Source organism: Carettochelys insculpta, chromosome 3 (genome assembly GCF_033958435.1).
Source record: "Carettochelys insculpta isolate YL-2023 chromosome 3, ASM3395843v1, whole genome shotgun sequence".
NCBI lineage: Eukaryota > Metazoa > Chordata > Testudines > Carettochelyidae > Carettochelys > Carettochelys insculpta.
In genome coordinates, this window is record NC_134139.1 from 136315474 (window position 1) to 136336998 (window position 21525).

The window sequence follows — 21525 nt, forward strand, 5'->3', positions numbered from 1 at the left end:
GAATTTGTATGTCATTATCTTAGCTTTAGGGCTTTTAGAGTGGATTATGCTTGTTCCATTAAGAGTGAGTCTAGCTGCTTGCATTGTTTTCAGAGCTCTTCTTCCCCTAGTGTGTTTGGGCCAACATTGAAGGAATCTCTCTCTGGGTCTCTCCAGACGGATCCATCACCATGTTCTCCCTAACTCAGAAATGTCATAGCAGTGATTCTAAATCTATGAGAAGCACTTGCGGAGTGATGGAAATGTTTAGGAAGGTGTAGATGCCAACTGCGAGTGGACAAGTGGCAGAACTTGGACTCCTGGGCCGTTTAATTGCTGCTGCAGCACCGCACAATGTGCTCTGTGGAGCAGTGATGGTGGTGGAGAGCACACTGTGGGTTGTGTGGTACTGAGGTTGCATGTCCTGGCCCACTAGCCTTTTCACCCATGGCTCCTCCCTGTCTGAAGATGTGGAGCAGTCCACCCCAGACTTGCTCATGATTGGACGCTGAAGATCCAGAGACATGCCCCTTACCTTAGCTCCTACTGGCTGCAGTTAACCAGTCCCAGATAGTGAAAATGGCAGGAAACAGTAGCCTGCCCAGCCGTGTGATCTACCACTCAACGCAGCTACCACTGAGCAGGAACGTGAACCACAGCCACTGGAAACTGGGAGGCCATGTCTGCAGATGCTCAAAATAAGCCAATTGTCTCGTGGCCTGCCAGTGGATTACGTTAATGGGCCTGTCAACTGTGGACTGCAAGCTGTAGATTTCCCATCCCTGGGATAAAGTAAACGAGAAGATGGGTGGCGGTGTGGGAGGGGAAGGCATTTAGGACAGAAGGAATACAGCAGAAGTGGCAAAGCCAAATGTATAGTATAGCATGATTGAACCATTCCATCATACCCTCTGCTTCTGATGACAGAAGGTTGTTTTTAGTTAAAATATGTTGTGACATTTTTCAAATATGCAAAGTCTAAATCATGTCAACTTGCCTATGTATGTTCATGTACAACCTGTACTTTATAATCCATCACACCTACCTTTCTATGCCAGCATCTCTTTACTTGTGTCTCAGAGTCATCAGTCGATGTCGGCTCTGGGAATAGTGTTTGCTACTTAATGACTGTTATAAAGCCAGCAAAAGAATACTAAAGATTGTTTTTTCCCCTGAGTCCTATTAAAAATATCTGCTATAAATCATGATCATCATGTACTATCAGAACTATTTCTGGTTAGACTTTCTGAGAAAGTTTTTCACGCTCCAAAGGGCCTGCGTGACTCACTGCTGCTTTGGATCCTGTGTAGTCATTGTCACAATTAGGGCAACTGCACATGTATTTTCTTTTTGTGGTCCAGCAAGAGCACACATTCTCAAGCTACTGGCTTCCCAGCCATTCTCTCTCTTGGGTGGAGGTACATATCTCTCTCCCTCCTAACTAGGTTTTTTTTTTTTATTTTTTTCTTTTCCCCCCACAGGTTCCCTAATAAAGATAGACGGGCTAAGCAGGCCTCCTGTAATTTTTCTCCTCAGGGTCTCTAAACAGAGTGATTACCTATTAAGTTTTCACATGACCCTTTTCTTTTAAGCATGTATATTTATTCCAAAGGTAAAAGACGTACAGAGAAAAAAAAACTATTTAAACAATATTTAAAAAACTGTCACACAGATGAATAAGCTTAAGGCCAGAGTTCTGGTCTGTGTCAGTCTTTCTAGTTTTCTTTAAGGATTAGAACCCTTTCCAGGACAGAAGGGACTATCTATTTGCTGAATCAGAATGAACGCCCAAAGCCAGTTTAAAATTCAGGTTATTTATCCAAAAATCCATTCTTTGTCTGCTGAGAAGAAGTTGGAACCTGAGTGAATTTGTTTAATCACCCAATATCCTTAGTTCTTGAGGGGATACGGACCACTGCCCCTCATGGAACTACATAAGATCCCTCGCCAACCATGATAAATAAATTTAATACACTAAGCTGTAGCTCAGTTCAATAATATTTGTCCAGGAAATTGTCATATCTGTCACAGTCATTTAATAGATTTTAATAAACAGATTTTAAGGAAAGATGGAACCATTCAGTCACCTAGGCTGAGCTTCTGTGTGATAGAGTCCATAAGCACAGACATAAAAACCCACAAGGGTGGTCAGCTTGAAAGTGCACATTTTGATTGGATCCTTTTTTTATTAAGAGTTGATTTTTACAACTGATGCTATCACTGAGTTCAGTGGGCCTACATCCATCAACAAGAGCTATTTAGTGTGAATAATAGCTGAAGCATAGCATCCCGGATCTCATTTGCTCTTTTCTGATTCCAGTTAGATTTTCTAGCTATTCACACTTCACATTATGTTCACTCACTGGTTGAGTCAGACACTTGCTAAAAGTCTACAGTACACACCAACAGATATTTCTTCCTCTCAATGTGATTGTGATTAGCTGTATTTTAGTGGCAGGTTAGAAAACTTAATCTTACTAGAAATTGGAAATATCAGGGGGTTAATGTTTTATTTTTCATCTTTACAGTATTCAGAATTCTTTCTCAATTGCACTTATTAATAATATATAGTATAGCTCTTAATAGTAATTCTGTTATTGCTGCTTTACTTTAGGTTTTCTTGTTGCAGTTCTCTTTCTCACAGGTATTTCCAAGTGTTTGTCTTCACTTTTTTGCTGATTCAGGGAGAGCAGAGTGATCAAAAACTTGGAAAAAAAAAGGTTTTGTTGTTTTAGCTTAGACAATTTTCAACTCACACTATAAAGTTGGCAGCCCACAGTACAGGTTAAATCTTTCTTGTCAGGCACCCTTGGGACATGACTGATGCTGGACAAGAGAATTTGCCAGATGGTGGGAAGTCAATATTTTCTAGCACATTACCAACACTTCCACTGCTTACTGGGCTATTAGAAGACATGTAGGGGTACATTAGAGCTAAATACCAGCACAGAACACAGACAGTCAGCATTGGTGGCTGTAAACAAACCTTATGGGACTATGGGAAACTTAGTCACACCCAGGATAAGTGGACATCTGGCTAACTAAAATCATGCCGGATAACAGATGTTGCTGGTCCAGAGTGTTCCAGATTAGAGACATTCCCACTAGTATTAGCATTCTGAACTATTTTAGAAGGATCAATATCCAAGGGGAAGCTACAGAACTGAGGACATTTTCACAGAATCATAGAACCATAGAATACTAGGACTGGAAGGGATCTCAAGAGGTCATCAAGTCCAGACCCCTGGTCTCATGGCAGGACCAAGTACTGTCTAGACCATCCCTTACAGACTTTTAAATAACCTGTTCTGAAATATCTCCAGAGATGCAGATTCCACAACTTCCCTAGGCAATTTACTCCAGTGTTTAGCCACCCTGACAGTTAGGAACTTTTTCCTAATGTCCAACCTAAACTTCTCTTACTGCAGTTTAAGCCAATTGCCACTTGTTCTATCCTGCAAGGCCAAAAAGAACAAGATTTCTCCCTCCTCCTTAAGACACCATTTTAGATACCGGAGAACCGCTATCATGTCCCCATTCAGTCTTCTCTTTTCCAAACTAAACAAGCCCAATTCTTTCAGCCTTCCTTCATAAGTCATGTTCTCTCGACCTTTAATCATTCTTATTGCTCTTTTTCAGACCCTCTCCTATTTCTCCACATCTTTCTTTAACTGCAGTGCCCAGAACTGGACACAATACTCCAACTGAGGCCTACGCAGCGCAGAGTAGAGCAGAAGAATGATTTCTTGTGTCTTGCTCTCAACACACATGTTAATGCATCCCGAAATCATGTTTGCTTTTTTTGCAACAGCATCACACTTTTGACTCATATTCAGCTTGTGGTTCTCTATAACCTCTAGATCCTTTTCTGCCATGCTCCTTCCTTGACAGTCACTTTCCATTCTGTATGTGTGAAACTGATTGTTCCTTCCTATGGAGAGCACTTTGCCTTTGTCTTGATTAAATTTCATCCTATTTACTTCAAACCATTTCTCCAATTTGTCTAGATCATTTTGAATTTTGACCCAATCCTCCAAACCAGTTACAATCCCTCCCAGCCTGGTAACATCTGCAAACCTAATAAGCATACTTTCTATGTCAATATCTAAATTGTTGATGAAGATATTGAAAAGAACCTGTCCCGAAACTGACCCCTGACGAACCCCACTTGTTTTACCTTTCCAGCATGTTTGAGAACCATTAAGAACTACTCTCTGAGTATGGTTATCAAGCCAGTTTTGCACCCACCTTATAGTAGCCCCATCTAAGTTGTATTTGCCTAGTTTATTGATAAGAATATCATGTGAGACTGTATCAAAAGCCTTACTAAAGTCTAGGTATACCACATCCACCACTTCTCCCTTATCCACAAGGCTCATTATCCTATCAAAGAAAACTGTTAGATTGGTTTGAGGTGACTTGTTCTTTATAAATCCATGCTGGCTGTTCCCTGTGACTTCCCAGTGTTTGCTGATGATTTCGTTAATTACTTGCTCCCTTATCTTTCCTGGCACAGAAGTTAAACTGACTGTTCTGTAATTTCCTGCATTGTTCTTATTCCCCTTTTATAGATGGGCACTATATTTGCCCTTTCCCAGTCTTCTGGAATCTCTCCTGTCTCCCATGATTTTCCAAATATGATAGATAAAGGCTCAGATACCTCCTCTATCAGCTCCTTGAGTATTCTCAGATGCATTTCATCAGGCCCTGGTGACTTGCAAACATCTAACCTTTCTAAGTGATTTTTAATTTGTTCTTTTTTTTTAATTTATTCTTCTAAACCTACCCCTTTCCCACTAACATTCACTATGCTAGGCATTCCATCGTTGGACTTCTCAGTGAAAAGCGAAACAAAGTCATTAAGCACCTCTGCCATTTCCAAGTTTCCTGTTACTATTTCTCCATCCTCACTGAGCAATGGGTCTACCCTGTCTTTGGTCTCCCTCATGCTTCTAATGTATTTAAAAAAGCTGTCTTGTTTCTCTTTATGCCCGTAGCTAGTTTGGACTCATTTTGTGCCTTTGCCTTTCTATTCTTGCCCCTGCATTCCTGTGTTGTTTGCCTATATTCATCCTTTGTAATTTGTCCTCGTTTCCATTTTTATATGATTCTTTTTTTATTTTGAGATCATGCAAGATCTCCTGTTTAAGCCAAAACGGTCCTTTACCATATTTTCTATCTTTCATACTCAGCAGAATAGCTTGCTTTTCGGCCCTTAATAATGTTCCTTTGAAAAACTGCCAACTTTCCTCAGTTGTTTTTCCCCTCAGCCTTGCTTCTCATGGGACCCTACCTACCAGCTCTCTGAGTTTACCAAAATCCTCCTTCCTGAAATCCATTGTCTCTATTATGCTGCTCTCCCTTCTACACTTCCTTAGAATTGTGAACTCTATGATTTTATGATCACTTTCACCCAAGCTGCCTTCCATTTTCAAATTCTCAATCAGTTCCTCCCTATTTGTACAAAACAAGTCTAAAAGAGCTTCCCCCGGGTAGCTTTTTCAAACTTCTGAAATAAAAAGTTGTCTTCATTGTAGTCCAAGAACTTATTGGATATTCTGTGTGTTGCTGTGTTAGTTTCCCAACATATATCTGGATAGTTGAAGTCCCCCATCACCACCAAATCCTGGGCCCTGGATGATTTTGTTAGTTGTTTAAGAAAAGCCTCATCCACCTCTTCCATCTGGGTAAGTGGCCTGTAGTAGACTCCTAGCAGGACATCACCCTTGCTTTTTACTCCTTTTAGCCTAACCCAGAGACTCTCAACACATCCATTTCCTATGTCCATCTCCACCTCAGTCCAAGTGTATACATTTTTAATATATAAGGCAATGCCTTCTCCCTTTTTCCCCATCCATCCTTCCTAAGCAAACTGTACCCTTCCATATCAATATTTCAGTCGTGTTTTATCCAACCAAGTTTCTTTGATGCCACCAATGTCTTAGTTGTATTTATTTATTAGCACTCCCAGTTCTTCCTGCTTATTACCCATACTTCTTGCATTTGTATAGAGGCATCTAAGATATTGATTTGATCTTGCCTCCCAGTTTTGCCCTGACCCTCCTTTTAATCTACTGTTATAGCTTGTGCTCCCTCCCATTTCCAACACATCTCCCAGGTTTCTATGTTCTCCACTTACCCGTGGTCTTTGCTCCCCATCCCCTCAAACCTAATTTAAAGCCCTCCTCACTAGGTTAGCCAGTCCATGTCCAGATAGGGTCTCCCTCTCCTTGAAAGATGAACACCATCTCTGCCTAGCGGTCCTTTCTGGAATAGCATCCCGTGGTCAATGAATCCAAAGACCTCCTGGTGACACCATTTTCGCAGCCAGGCATTCACCTCCAGGATGCACCTGTCTTTGCCATAGGAAGGATTGAAGAGAATACCACCTGCACCCCAAACTCTCTCACCCATACTCCCAGAGCCCTGTAGTCACTCTTGATCTGCTTAGTGTCACACCTCACAGTATCATTAGTGCCCACATGGATGAGTAGCAGGGGGTAGCTGTCAGATGATTTGATAATCCTCAACAACACCTCCATAACATCTCAGATATGGGCCCCCAGCAGGCAGCATACCTCCCGAGATGAAATTTCAGGGTGACTGATGGGTACCTCTGTCTCCCTCAGAAGAGAATCTCCGACCACCACTACTCTACATTTCTTCCTCACAGTGATGGCAGCTGACCCCCAGCCTTGGGGTGTACGAGGCTTCTCCTGTGCTGCATGGAGTGATTCTTTGTTTCCTGTATCAAGTTGAGCATAACAGTTTACTAGTACCACAGTGGGAGGGTTTGGCGCAGGGATGGAATACCGCCTACTACCAAAAGTAGCCATCTGCCAGTGTCCACCCTAAGCCATCTCCTCCTCCACCAGTGGTTTGTCAGCAGTCCTGTGTATTGGGACAGCTACTTCAGCTGTTGCCACATGAATACTGTCCAGGAATTGCTCATGGATTTGGATACTCCTCAACCTATTCCCCTCCAACTGTAGCTGTCCTGCCTGCTGCCTGAGAGATTCCACCAGCAGGCACCTTTCACACTAGATAGTCTCCCCAGCCTGGATATCAGTGAGTGGGAATTGCAAGCCACAGTCCCTGCAAAACCATACTGGGATCTGGGTATAGGCATCCATGGTCAGGCAGTCTGTCTGGCTACAGGCACAGTCAGAGGAGACAGAAGCAAAGCTGGCACAGGAGTTGTGGGTCTTCCTGACCATTGTAGGCCTCCCTCTGTCAAACTCCCTCTTAAACTACCCTGTCTGCAAGCCCCTGTTTGCTTCACTCCCCTGGTCACTCTGCCTCTGGCTTTTTAAAGCCTGCTTGCCTAGGTCAGGTCTAACCCCTCATTAGTCACACATATTTGTAACTGTTGCAAATAGAAGATGAAATGGAAAAAATGTGCACTGCAACGTGAAAAGTGTGGTTGGCTATTGTTCTTGGGGAACTGCAGCCACATGTGGCTTGTAATTGTATTTTAAGACATATGAGCTGCGTCTACACGTGCACGCTACTTCAAAGTAGCGGCACCAACTTCGAAATAGCGCCCGTCACGTCTACACGCGTCAGGCGCTATTTCGAAGTTAACTTCGACATTAGGCGTCAAGACGTCGAAGTCACTAACCTCATGAGGAGATAGGAATAGCGCCCTACTTCGACGTTCAAAGTCGAAGTAGGGACAGTGTAGACGATCCGCGTCCCGCAACGTCAAAATTGCCGGGTCCTCCATGGCAGCCATCAGCTGGGGGGTTGAGAGACGCTGTCTCTCCAGCCCGTGCGGGGCTCTATGGTCACCGTGTGCAGCAGCCCTTAGCCCAGGGCTTCTGGCTGCTGCTGCTGCAGCGGGGGATTCATGCTGCATGCACAGGGTCTGCAACTCGTTGTCGGCTCTGTGTATCTTGTGCTGTTTAGTGCAAGTGTGTCTGGGAGGGGCCCTTTAAGGGAGCGGCTTGCTGTTGAGTCCGCCCTGTGACCCTGTCTGCAGCTGTGCCTGGCACCCTTATTTCGATGTGTGCTACTGTGGCGTGTAGACGTTCCCTCGCTGCGCCTATTTCGATGTGGTGCTGCGCAACGTCGATGTTGAACATCGACGTTGCCAGCCCTGGAGGATGTGTAGACGTTATTCATCGAAATAGCCTATTTCGATGTCGCCACATCGAAATAGGCTACTTCGATGTAGGCTTCACGTGTAGACGTAGCCATGGAGCCCACAAATTTACCATACTCTACTATTACTTATGTATATCAATTATTTAATATGTAATTATTGTATTTTCATGCGAAAATAGTTCCAATTGAGATGAAGAAGGAGTTTTTTTGGTATATCTATTTAGTCTTGTAAAGCTGTTCAAAGAGGCAAGTTCAATCCCTGTTGAACTCCGGGAAAAAATAGGATCTGAATGGATTTTAACTACCATTTTTTACATTATTTTTCTAGTACTTGAAAAACCTTCTTCTTCCCATTATGATACATCTTCATACCTGGCTATAAAACAGATGAAATCTGCTGCACTGGGATACTTTTAATTTCTTTAGTGTCAGGCTTCTCCAGGTGACAATTCGTCATCTAATTTCTCTAGAGAATTTATATGTGGAAGAGAGAAAACGTCAAGAAAAAATAGACACGAATCAAAGATGCAAACAAGCCTGTTCAAGTATGTAGTTAGTTTACAAATGAACATGCCTATGTTACCTAATAGCATAGTACAGAAAACCCTTGATATAACAGACTAACTGGGGGGAAGGTTGTCCGCTATTCCCAAAAGTCCATTGTATGCAGGGGTTTACTGTCGTCCCACCCCTTCCAGGTTCCCCCAGATCCAGCCCCATCCCCAGCCCCAGCCTTCCTGCCACCCCTCAGAACAACCCTGCCACCCACTGGAGTCACTGCTGCTGGAGGAGCTGCTGGACCCAGTCACGTTGCTGGAGGTGTCCTGCCACAAGGCTGGAGGTGCCTCACCATGCAGCTGAAGGCACCCCCACCACGCACGGCAGGAGGAGCCCCGCCATGTGTCCAGAACTGCCTTGCCATATGTAGCAGGAGGTGCCACACCATGCAGCTGTAAACGCCCCACTGCGCGGCTGGAACTGCCTTGCTACACATGGCTGGAGTGACCACTGTGATCACTTGGCTGTGCATGGCTGGAGAGGCCATTGCACAGCCTGGAGGAGCTGCTGCTGGAGCAGCCACATACACATGGCAGCTCTGACGGAGGAGGTTGCGGCTTCTCCACGCTGCAGCAGAGGTAAGTCTCTTCACATTTTTTGTGGAGGTGATTTTGCAGACACCTGTGGACTTCAGGAACCATGGGAGAGGAGGCATCTGTTGTTCCTGAAGCCCGTTAAATCAGGGCCTGTAAAATCAAGGATTTACTGTATCAAGTAACAGAGGGATTAAATAATTTACCCATTCAGTGATGTCTGGATAGGAAAGTTTTATTACGCCTATTTTACATAGTCTACACTAGCAAGTTCTTTTGAAAGGTTTTTCAAAAGAAGGGGGCTCTTCCAAAAGATTCCATGGAGCACCTATGCATGAGAAGCATTCTTTCAAAAGTAAATCAAAAGAATGCAGTGCTCCTTTTGAACGCGCTCCTCTACTCACATTTCAGGAAGAGAACCTTCTCTCTAACGCTTATTTTGAAAGAAAGCATATGTAGATGCTCCACGGGGCCCTTGTTTCGAAAGAGGAGTCCTCATGGAGCTGGAGTTTTCAATCTCTGGCCCCTTCTTTCAAAAGACCAGGGGCTGCAAGGACACTCTCTGTCGAAAGAGCAGATCGCTCTTTCAATCCGTGTTTTTGTGTGAGGACATAGTTTTTCGAAAGGAAGTTTTTTGGAAGATTTCATTTGGAAGAACTTCTTTCGAAGGATCTCTGTAGTTTAGACATAGACAATGGGAATTGGGGCACTGAGAAATTATTTGCCCAAGGTCACACAAGAAAGCCACAGCATAGTCAGAAAATTTATCCCAGATCACCTGTTTCTTAGGGTATGAATACTGTATGATAAAAATTTCCAATGCCTATTATGGTTTGTGTTAAGACCCCCTTCTTATTATTCCTAAATTTCTTCATCTGGTATGAGGCCTAACTATCTCATAACATGTACCATGGCTCATAGGCAGTCAGTGTTAGTGAAAATCTGCCATCTCTGCCCTTTATCATACATTACAGGCCTCAACAAGGCCACAAACAGAAATGGTGTCTTATAGTCTAAAACAGAGATAATTAAACCAGCAGCAGCTACATTTGAAGTCTCAGAACTGGGCTAGAAGAACATCTTCTTTCGCTCTTTACCCGAAAGCTTCCCACTCTTGTAAGCTCAGACTCTTAACCTGTGTCTACGCTTGCAGACCTCTTTTGAAAGACATATGCAAATGAGGGAAATGGAAAATACAAATTCGGTGCAGATTTGCATATCTGGCACTTCATATGAATATCTTTATTTCAAAAGAGCTTCTTTCGAAAAAAGAAAACCAGTGTAGACACTGCTCTTTCAAAAGTAAACCCCATCTTTGGAAGAATCCTTCTTCTCATGAAAAGTGAAGAAGGATTCTTTCGAAGATGGGGTTTAATTTCAAAAGAGCAGTGTCTACACTGATTTTCTTCTTTCACAAGACACTCTTTTGAAATAAGAATACGTAAATGAGTGTCAGATATGCAAATCTGCACCTTATTTGCATTTTCAATTTCCCTCATTTGCATGTCTCTTTCAAAAGAGGAATGCAAGTGTAGACACAGCCTTAGCTATATAAACAAAGTATGACAAAGTATAAAAAAACTCAGTATGCTTGCCATTTACCTGCACTGTTTTTGCTTTAAATCCCTAGATATGCATCATTGGATCATACCGATCTGGGAAGAATCACCATCACTCCCTTGACCTCATGATTGGAATTCTATGCATGCATTGTTTAATTAAACCATTAAGTAGTAGTATCTATGTATTAGATAAGCGTTATTTGAGCTATGAGTGGACTCGTGTGTAACCCATTAGATTATTGGCTTATGTGCTCACTTCATCTTTCTGCTAGTGCCTATCCAGTTGCTTCTCTCTGCCCATTGAAATTCTATATAATCAATTGTAACTAATTGCTTGACAGTGTTCTGCTCAGTCCTGAGGGGCAATGTGGCACTCCATCCACTGTGCGTAATAAACCTTCCTGCTTGCTTCATACATGGTGTCCAGACTTTGTTTCCAACAAATGCACAGGAAAGTTGTTTTGAAATAATAGTCCTTATTTCAAAATAACTTTGCTAGCATCTACACCAGTGGTTCCCAACCTTTTCAGTAACATGGCACATTAGACTTCAATGACACACAAAATTCCATGTCACACCCACTTTTTCTGGCTGAATCAATTGCTCATAAAGACAGAGTCATGGCTGGGGGGAGGAGGAATGAATGACCCTGCGCCACCTGGGGGCTGCCTGAGTTCCAGCTGGCATGGAGACCTCAATTTCCCTCCCACAGCTGCTTTGCAAAGCATCTGTGAGGGAAAATTAACCAGAGTCATCTAACTGTGCTGTGAATTTCATCAGTCCCCTCCTGCTTGGTTCTGCAAAGAGCTGAGAGGAAGGGAAATTGATGAAATTTCCATGGCACACTTACTTCTCACAGCACACCACTGGTATACACAATGCAGCAAATATTTAAAAATAATTTTGAAACAGAGGTTGGCTTGTTTCAAAATAGGTAAGCCTTATTCCATGAGGGCTGCATCTACACTGGCCTCTCCCTTTCAAAAGGGGCCTATTAATGAGGGAGTTCAGAAGATGCTAATGCATAATGGTGGCCACGAGTGATTCGCAAGTGCCACTTTTGGAACACTTGCCGCCCATGTAGATGGGGGCTTTTTGAAAGGACCCCCTGACTTCAAAAGCCCCTTCTTCCCATTTGGTTTTAGGAAGAAGGGGTTTTTGACGTTAGGGTTTTTTTTTTGAAAGTCCCACATCTATATTGGTGGTGTGTGTTCCAAAAATGGTACTTCTGAATAGCTTTTGGCCACCATTATGCTAATAAGGCACTGCATATTCATGTCAGAACTTCATTAGCATCTTCCAGACTCTATCTTTAACATGCCCTTTTGGAAAGGGAGGCTACGTCTACACGTGAAGCCTACATCGAAATAGGCTATTTCGATGAGTAACGTCTACACGTCCTCCAGGGCTGGCAACGTCGATGTGGTGCCGCGCAACGTCGAAGTTGAACATCGAAATAGGCGCTGCGAGGGAACGTCTACACGCCAAAGTAGCACACATCGAAATAAGGGTGCCAGGCACAGCTGCAGACAGGGTCACAGGGCAGACTCAACAGCAAGCTGTTCCCTTAAAGGGCCCCTCCCAGACACAGTTGCACTAAACAACACAAGATCCACAGAGCCGACAACTGGTTGCAGACCCTGTGCCTGCAGCATGGATCCCCAGCTGCCGCAGCAGCAGCCAGAAACCCTGGGCTAAGGGCTGCTGCCCACGGTGACCATTGAGCCCCGCAGGGGCTCAAGAGAGAGCGTCTCTCAACCCCTCAGCTGATGGCCACCATGGCGGACCCCGCTATTTCAAAGTTGCAGGATGCGCAACAACTACACGGTCCCTACTTCGACGTTGAACGTCGAAGTAGGGCGCTATTCCTATCCCCTCATGGGGTTAGCGACTTCGACGTCTTGCCGCCTAACGTCGAAGTTAACTTCGAAATAGCGCCCAGCGCGTGTAGCCGTGACGGGCGCTATTTCGAAGTTAGTGCCGCTACTTCGAAGTAGCATGCACATGTAAACACGGCTGGAGAGGCCAGTGTAGACATGGCCAAGGAATAGTGTCTATTTCAAAATAACTATTTTGAAATAGGGGCTGTGTAGACAGGAAACCTTTTTCCAATGGCTCTGCTGTATTGTGTAAAGACACTCTATTTGGAAACAGCCGAGGGCTATTTCAAAATGCATTTTGTGTGTAGCAGTACTATTTTGAAATAAACTATTCCAGAATATCTCTTCGGCTGTGACCATGCTTGTCCAAAACTTTGAAATGGCCATGCTAATGGCCAAATCTAAGAATACTAATAAGGCACTGAATTGAATATTTAGTGCCTCATTAGCATTCACATGCTGTCAGCTGTGGCACTTCCAAATTGCTGGTTTCGAACGCGCACAGTTTGGCATGGCTACACAGGGGTACTTTTCAAAAGGACCCTGCACATTTTGAAATCCTCTTATTCCTGTCAGCTGAGAATACCAAGGGGATTTTGAAATGTGTGGGGTCCTTTCAAAAAGGACCCATGTGTAGCTGCGCTGAGCCACGAGTATTCGAAAGCAGCACTTTCAAAGTGCCACTGCTGGCAGCATGCGAATGCTAATGAGGTGCTGCATATTCAGTTCTGTGACTTATTAGTATTCTTCGATTTGGTCATTAGCATGGCCAGTTTGAAGTTTTGGCCAAGCTTGGCCACAGCCTTCCAGAATAGCTTATTTTGCAATAGAGTTTCTGTGTAGACATTCCTCTGGTCTGTTATGTTATCTGATGTTCATCTTTTCTTTGTAACACTACAAAAATGGAATATGGACAATAAAATGTGAGAGTCTGACTTATTCAGAGATTGTTCACTATCATCATGTGAGAATTCTGTCCCTGAAAACATTTTATCTTCTTGCATATTACACTCATCTAAATCTATAATCATGAAAAAAAGTGCATCAAAGAACGTGGTTGAGAAAATATATATGGCACTGCAGAGTCTGTATCAAACAGCTGTAAGCTCTTTAACTTGTTGAGCCAGATATTGAGCTGATGAATTTGCACAACCTATTACCTTCAGTTGAATGGCTTTGTTACTTCTGCTCACCGTTTTGATATCACAGTGATCCTCAAGAAGACAGAGGTAAAGCCTCAGCATATTCAGAAAGAGTCCAGCACTCCCATTGTTTCTGCTGCTAGTCCTTAGGGTTGTTGACAAGTTCCGCTGAAGTGTGCTGCCTCTGAAGTGTGCTGCCCTCTATCATAAACATGGATGATGATGTAGCTGCTCAATTAGCTAAAGCCAGCACACCCTTCAGATGACTGACCAAACATCTATGAAATGACCATGGTATTATACTCTCTACCAAGGTAGCAGTTTATCAGGCAGTTGTACTGACTATCCTGCTGTATGTCTCAGTAGTGGACAATATATTACCACCATGTTTTCAAACTCAGTTAATTCCATGTGTGCTGTCTGAGGAAGATTGCCCATGTGAATTGGTGGGACAGAATTCCTAACATGGAGGTTCTTAAGCTGTGTGGTGTCATGGACATGGAAGCAATGCTTATGAACAAACAGTTTTGCTGGATTACTCATGTTATGAGGGTGGATGGTACACAGATACCAAAAATGGTCTTCTATGGCCAGCATGCACATAGAAAGCGCTCTAATGGTGGTCAGTGTAAGTGCTATAAAGATACATTAAAGGCCAGTGTAAAGTCATGTGGCGTATCTCCCAGTGATCTGGAAATTCTAGCTCAGGACAGATTGTCCTCATGGCAAACCATTGTACAGGCTCTCAAATGCTTTGAGAGTCAAGGTACAGAGGCATTACAGGAAAAAATGTAGGATCCAAAAAGAATGTTTAACACCTGTCCCCCTCTGAAAGTAAATCAAGTTGAAACTAACTGTATATACTTCTATTTTGGGGCAAGAGAATAAGATCTGATCTTGTTACTTGCTCTTTCGTCCAACCCCCGGGATACTTTGTGAAGAATTGTAAGCAGAATTTTCAATGGTAGTGATGTTGTCTTTCTTATTTACCCATGCGCTCAGTTAAAACATGAATAATTAAGGGATCCTATTATTTCTCATTATATATTTTAATATTGAGTCACATTTATAGAAAATAATACATGCAGTCATTCGTATCTGGATTATGTTTTTTTCCAGATTACTTTTAGAACTCTCCAGGGGATGTTTCTACACCAGGAATATAAGATTAGGGTAGTATGGCTTCGATTTGTATTATGAGACAGTGTTGAGAGAATTGGGGGCACCTTCTCATGGCATGCTTATCTCTTGCTGTCCTCAATCGTTAGGGTTATGGTTGTCTAAAATGCTCTTAAAACATCCAAAAATGGAGATTCCGCAGCTTCCTTTCACAATTTATTCTAGTGCTTAGCCACCATGACAAGAATTTCTTTCCTAATATCCATCCTAAATCTCCCTTGGTACAATATAAGCCCATTGCTTCTTCTGTTCTTAAAGGCTGAAAGTACCTTTTTTACCCTTTTCCTTGTAACAACTTTTTATGTACTTGAAAACTATCATCATATCTCTCCTCAGTCTCCTCTTCTCCAGACTAAATAAATCTAATTTTCTTCAAATTTTCCTCAGAGGTCATGTTTTCTGGCTCAGTGGTTCCCAACCTTATCAGCAACACAGCACACTTCTATGGCTGTGTCTACACTTGCATTCCTCTTTCAAAAGAGGCATGCTAATGAGGGAAATAAAAAATGCAAATAAGATGCAGATTTGCATCTCTGGCACTTGTATATTCTTATTTTGAAAGAGCTTCTTTCAAAAGAAGAAAACCAGTGCAGCCACTGCTCTTCCGAAAGGAAACCCCATCTTGGAACATCTGTACATGATTTCTTTCAAAGAAGCTTTCTAAAGAAGGTGCTCTTCCTGAAAAGGGAGAGGAAGAGCGCTTTCGAAAGCAGCGCCGCATCCTTTTGATTTACTTGAGAAAGAATGTTTTTTTGTATGTAGACAGTCTGCTGGATATTTCAAAAGAGCCCCTTCGTTTGAAAAATATTTTGAAAGTACTTGGTAGTGTAGATGTGGCCTAGCTGAGTTGATCTAGGTTGTGTTTCCCTACTTTGTTAATGAGAAGTTTATGTGAGACAGTTTCAAAAGACAAGATACTCTACATCTGCCACTTTTCCCTATTCACAAGGCTTGTTACTGTATCAAAGAAAGCTATTAGATTGGTTTGACACAATTTGTTCTTGACAAATCCATCTTGAATGCTATTTATCACTTTATCTTCTGGGTGTTTACAAACTGATTGCATGACTGCTATTAATGCAAAACACTTGGACTATGTCTACACTACAGCACTCTGTCAACAGAAGTTACTATTGGAAGATATCATCCAACAAAGCTTCTGTTGACAGATCATGGCCACACACAAAAGCAGATCCCTCTGTCAACCTGCTCTGTCGACAGAGAGTTGCTGGACTGCGCAGCTGCTCTCTCCACATAACAGCCAACCAGAAGCACAGCAGACAGGGCTTTCAGGTGACCTGAAAGGCCTGTCTGTAGACAGAAGTGGTCCCCAGGGCATCCACATGGGTTTTTTGTCGACAGATTCTGTTGACAAAGGAGTTCTGCCTCAAGGGAGAAAGGCAGAAATCTGTCAACAAAAGTGGTGAGTTCTGTCAACAGTATGTCAACAGAACACAATTTTTGTGTGGACTTTGTTGACAGAATCCTCTAGTGTAGACATAGCCCTGGTTTACAACCTCATTGGTTATCTTTGTTATCTGTATGCTGTGCCTTCCTTCACAATGGAATATTGATCATTGCTATTAATGCAGCAACCACTTTTCATTGTATTGACACAGTGGAGATTCACACCACTTTGAATTCTGCATCCTCTTCATACCTATTATGGAATGAAGACTTGACCTCAAATAAACACCAAATGGCCGTTTCATGCTAATACATGGAGCAAAAGATTCTAATGAGGTGCAGATGCAAATTCCCCATGCCTCATTAGCATAACATCAAGTGATTTGGAGTCTGGAAGACCGTTCTTCTGGACTCCAAAACTCCGTGTTAGAAACACAGCCCCAGGGGAGGAGGGGTGCTTCCAGAAGAAAGTCCTTCTTCTGGAGGCCCATTCTTCCCAAAAATTTTTGGGAGGAAGGAGCCTTTGGAAGGAGGACTTCCTTCCGGAAGCATTCCCCACCAGGGGCTGCACTTCTAACACAGCATTTTGGAGTCCAGAAGAACAGACTTCCAGACTCCAAATCATGTGATGTTATGCAAATGAGGCATGGGGATTTTGCATCTGTGCCGCATTAGCATCTTTCACTCCATGTATTAGCATGCCACTCCTTTGGAAATGGCCTGTGTAGAAACAGCCAATGAGTGGGTCTTTCATCAATTAACACTTCAGTTCAACTGCATTACACTTATGACTGTTTTTCTTAAATGTCCACCATGACAGCAACAGTTCCAGATTATAATCTTTGGCTATGTCTACACAGGCAGCCTCTGTCGACAGAAATCACTGTTGAAATAGAAACCTCGGCTGTACTTCTGTCGACAAATTGCATCTACACATAAAAGCAGATCGAAAGAGCAGTCTGCCTTGTCTACAGAGAACATCCACACTGCCCTGCCCTCTCTCAACAGAACGGCTTGCTGGAAGCTCTGCAAACAGGACTTCCTGGGGAACTGGAAGGCTGCTCTGTTGGCAGAACTGTCTACATGGGAACTCCGTTAACAAAACACTGTGTACAGAGGTGCTATTCCTGAATGGGAACAGGGATAGCGCTGCTGACTGAACAGCTGAGTTTTGTCAAGAAACTCTTGACAGAGCATGTTAGCTGTGTAGATCATTGGCAAGCTTTGTTGACCCAAGGGCTGTTCTGTTGACTGACACTGCCCATGTAGATGTGCCATTTGGGTTGAAACAAGTTATGCACCATAAAATGTGCTGAAAAAATAAATTTCCCATTTTCTAAGATATTGTACTGATCTGACTTTTTGGTGTGAAATAACCACAAGCTTTGGCTGATGTTCTGGGCTATAAGCTTCCACACTAAATACAGATAGTTTCATTTAGCTATTTCAGACACTGCACAAGAGGTATATCAATCAACAGTGTTAATACAGAATACAAGTTGGCATTTTTGTGGGGAAACAAGATATTTCTGTTTCTTTTCATGTATGACTCATAAAAACAGATGAGTGTTGGAAGTATGTAAACGTGATTCACAAATGAGTTGCATTGTTGTTCAAAATGGGCTATGTTGCCAAAACTGAATTATTTCCCTTTAACCTACATCCTGAACTGTAAAGATATCTTTCTTTGGAAAAAAAATCTTAGCATGTTGTAATCTTAATTTACGTGACCATATGAAAATAAATTCAGTCCAGGAAAGACTCAAGAGACTGTTGAGCTCAAGCCAGTACTATTACAGGACTGTGGGGGTTTTGTTTGCTTTGTTTTAAAGGAAGGTTTTTCCCCCTTTGGAATGCCTTCAGAATTTGTCTTCCCATTCTCTTTGGAATTTTTTTTGAAGATCTTTTGTTCAGCATACAGCAGCAAGAGCCATTTTGAGTAACCAAAGAGGTGATTATCAAAGAGTATACATTTTATACAGTGTACACTCATCCCTCGCTATACGAGCACAATTGGTTCCCAACTTCCTGCTCGTAGGTTAAAACTTGTAAGAGGGACACTAAATTACCATTAAAGTACAGGTAAAAGTCTCTGATTGTTTCCTCGTGCTCCTAATTGGGGGAAGGAGTGGCAGCATGCCCCTTGAAAGGTCAGTGAACCTGGGGAGGGGGTGTTGGAAAAGGTGCAGTACCTGTGGGGTTGTGGTGGGCTGGGGGGTTCTGGGTTGGGGTGGGTGATGGGAGCGGGCGAGGCTGGGAGATGTGTGGGGAGTTGTGGACCAGGCATGTTGGTATCAGCTGGGTGGGGCTGTGGGTCTCCCCGTGCCCTGGCCAGGGACCCCGTGGCTGGCTCAGCTCCAGCTGCAGGACTGCGGGTCTCCCTGTGCTCCAGCCAGGGATCCTGCGGCTGGCTCAGTCTCTGCCATGGGGCTGCAGGTCTCCCCATGCCCTTCCCAGGGACCCCATGGCTACAGCAGAGCCAGCTGTGGGGCTGTGGGTTTCCCCGCTCCATAGCCAAGGACCCTGCTGCTGGCTTGTATAAGTGGGGGAAGGTCACTCTTTTAGTGAAGAAAGGTATGTATATATGTCCCTCCTTTTAGCGAGTACTGGTAAATCAAGTACTCATTAAACGAGGTATGAGTGTATACCTGTTTGGACTCTATACCCTAAATGCAGGAGTCAAGGGAGAAGATAGTCAGTTGTTGCATTGTGCTAATCTGTTTCTTAAATTGCTGTTCGCTGCTTTCTTCTTACTAATTGTTTGTAGCTGGAATTTGTGTCATGACCATTTTTAAAGTTCTCTTGCTCTGAAGAAGCATAGGAACTTATTTTATTATAACTCAATTTTTTTTTCTCCCACATTGCAGAGCATGAAATTTCCTGCAGGAGAAGAGGAAAGGTGAAGGATTGTAAACTCCTTACTTAGACAAAACTGGCCTCTGAAATACCATGTGTGTTGTATGATTTTTCCTTTTCAGCGAAAGTGGGAGTGAAGGCTACCCTTAGGTGCCAATTAAGTTGAACCTGAAGCAGTAAGTTTTTTTGCACACTAGGAAGTTATTTCAAAGCAAGCTATAGTGTGAGTACACAGCGCACTAACTATTCTGAGCTGACTTGCTGAGTGGATACTTTTATATTGCACCAACATTTCTCTTGTGCTGGTTGGCTTAGTACACTTAGCTCTCCCTTGCTGTATGCAATTGGTCAGTCAATCATAACAGCTACCTGCTCCAGATGCACTTTGTTCTGTACCAGACAGGAACTATTAGAGGTTCTGGCCCTGTATGGAGAAAAGAACAGGCAGCCACAGCTAGAAAGCAGTCACAGAAATATTGACATCTACTGGCAGGTTGCACAGGGGATGCAGCTGAAGAGGCGTGATAGGGATCAGCAGAAGTACTGTGTGAGAGAAAGGAACTGCACCAGGCATGTTAGAAGATCACTGAGGCCAAGTCAAGCTGGTGCTAAGCTGCATGCATGGTAGAGACCTACCAGCGTGCTACAGAGCACACTGGATACAAAACATGGAGAGAACCCTGCCATGAACGGTGAGGAGGAAGAAGATGAAAAGAATGGAGGACATATATCTATGGAGGGGTCCAGCTGTGTCACAAGCAGGACCAGTTTTGGACTCCTTCACAATCTAATCAGTCCCAGCATTTGAGCACAGGTGGCTCTGGCACTGGGGAAGGAACCTTGTGAATGGATTTCCCATTACTGTGTTTAAATGTACTGATGGTTCCTGACCTCAATGTAACAGGACACAACTATTGACTTTTTGTTCCTTTTCTCATCTTATCGGGAGAGCTTCACCTTTCTTTACTGTATTGCTGTCTGTTTGTCTTTCTCCTCTAGAGCTAGGCAGGAGGCTGGAAGGAGGCATGGGAAGCAATTGGTTTATGTGCACAGGGATGTCCTCTTGAGAGATTGTAATGAAACTTTCACGGAGGTGCTCTGCAATCCTCTGCTGCAGATTTTTATGGAGGGATGCCTTATTTTCTCCTCTGTGGTAATACAGTTCCTCATGTTGTTCCATGAAGATTGCAGCAGGCACCACTGTAGTGAGTGCAATGGTTATATATGGGCTTGGGTGGCCTGTGTACGCCAGTAGAAGCTGTGCTCTTTGTGCCTTCATTAATTTAAGGAGTGAATAATCGCCACCACCACCTGTGACAAATAGTGCCAATATTCAGAGCCATTTCTCTGAACCCATCTTTTCAGATAACCAAACAATTCCCTGCTGGTCTCTCTCTACCCTGGCTGGGTCTGGAGAGAGGCACCTTGCACGAGCTCTCTTAAGCTCCAGCGTTTAAAAGTACCTGTAGTGGGGTGACACTCACCTATTGCAAGCACCCACTGGCGAAGGCCATGTGACTGCCCATGCTGTCTCCCTCATTGCTGTGGGCCTTAAGAAAACTAACCATCTGTCTGAGTCATGCAAAGTCTGCATGTGAAGCAAACAAAGCTTTTCTGGGGTAACACAGTGCAACAAATTTTTGTCCCTTTCTGGGGATCTTCAGTTCCATCTCTGCTTAAGCAGTAGGCCCTTTATTGGGCTCCAAACAAAATGTGTCCCCTTCTTGGAAATTGGCTCCTCTGCCTGCAGCCAGGGAGCAGGGGTGGGAGGGAGGGATGTGGGGATCTGAGTCCAGCCACCACTCCACATCCCAACTAGCAGCCACCTTCTGTGTTCTTGAATGATAGAGTCTACTACCTTCCATGGGCTACTCCTCATTCTGTCCCATCAGCTTCTTGGGTCCTCAGTCCATTCTCTGCTTAAACAGGACCTCTCTCAGGCTTCCTTGCCTAGAGAGTCTGTTACAGACTATGGTCTGATTTCCCAGGGTTCTTTCTCCCCAGCTTCTTCAATTCAAGAGCATATACCAATTTCTGCCCCTATTGTCAGGGCTCTGTCGCCCAAGCCTCTGTGCCTGGAGACCTTCACAGTCCTGAGCTTACTTTAGTAGGGTTTCTCCTCTGTCTCTTCAGCTATGGAGAATCCAAGTCTGAGACTGCTCTGACCAGGTGCTGCAGGTTCATCAGCCAGCCAGGAGCATCTTTCTCACTCCTCTAGTGCTTGCCAGCAACTGAGCTATCCAAGCTCTGAAAAATCTTTTTATATGAGCTTGCTGGGTTCTTATTGGCTGCCTTCCCTGGACCCTCTCTAGGGAGATTGCAG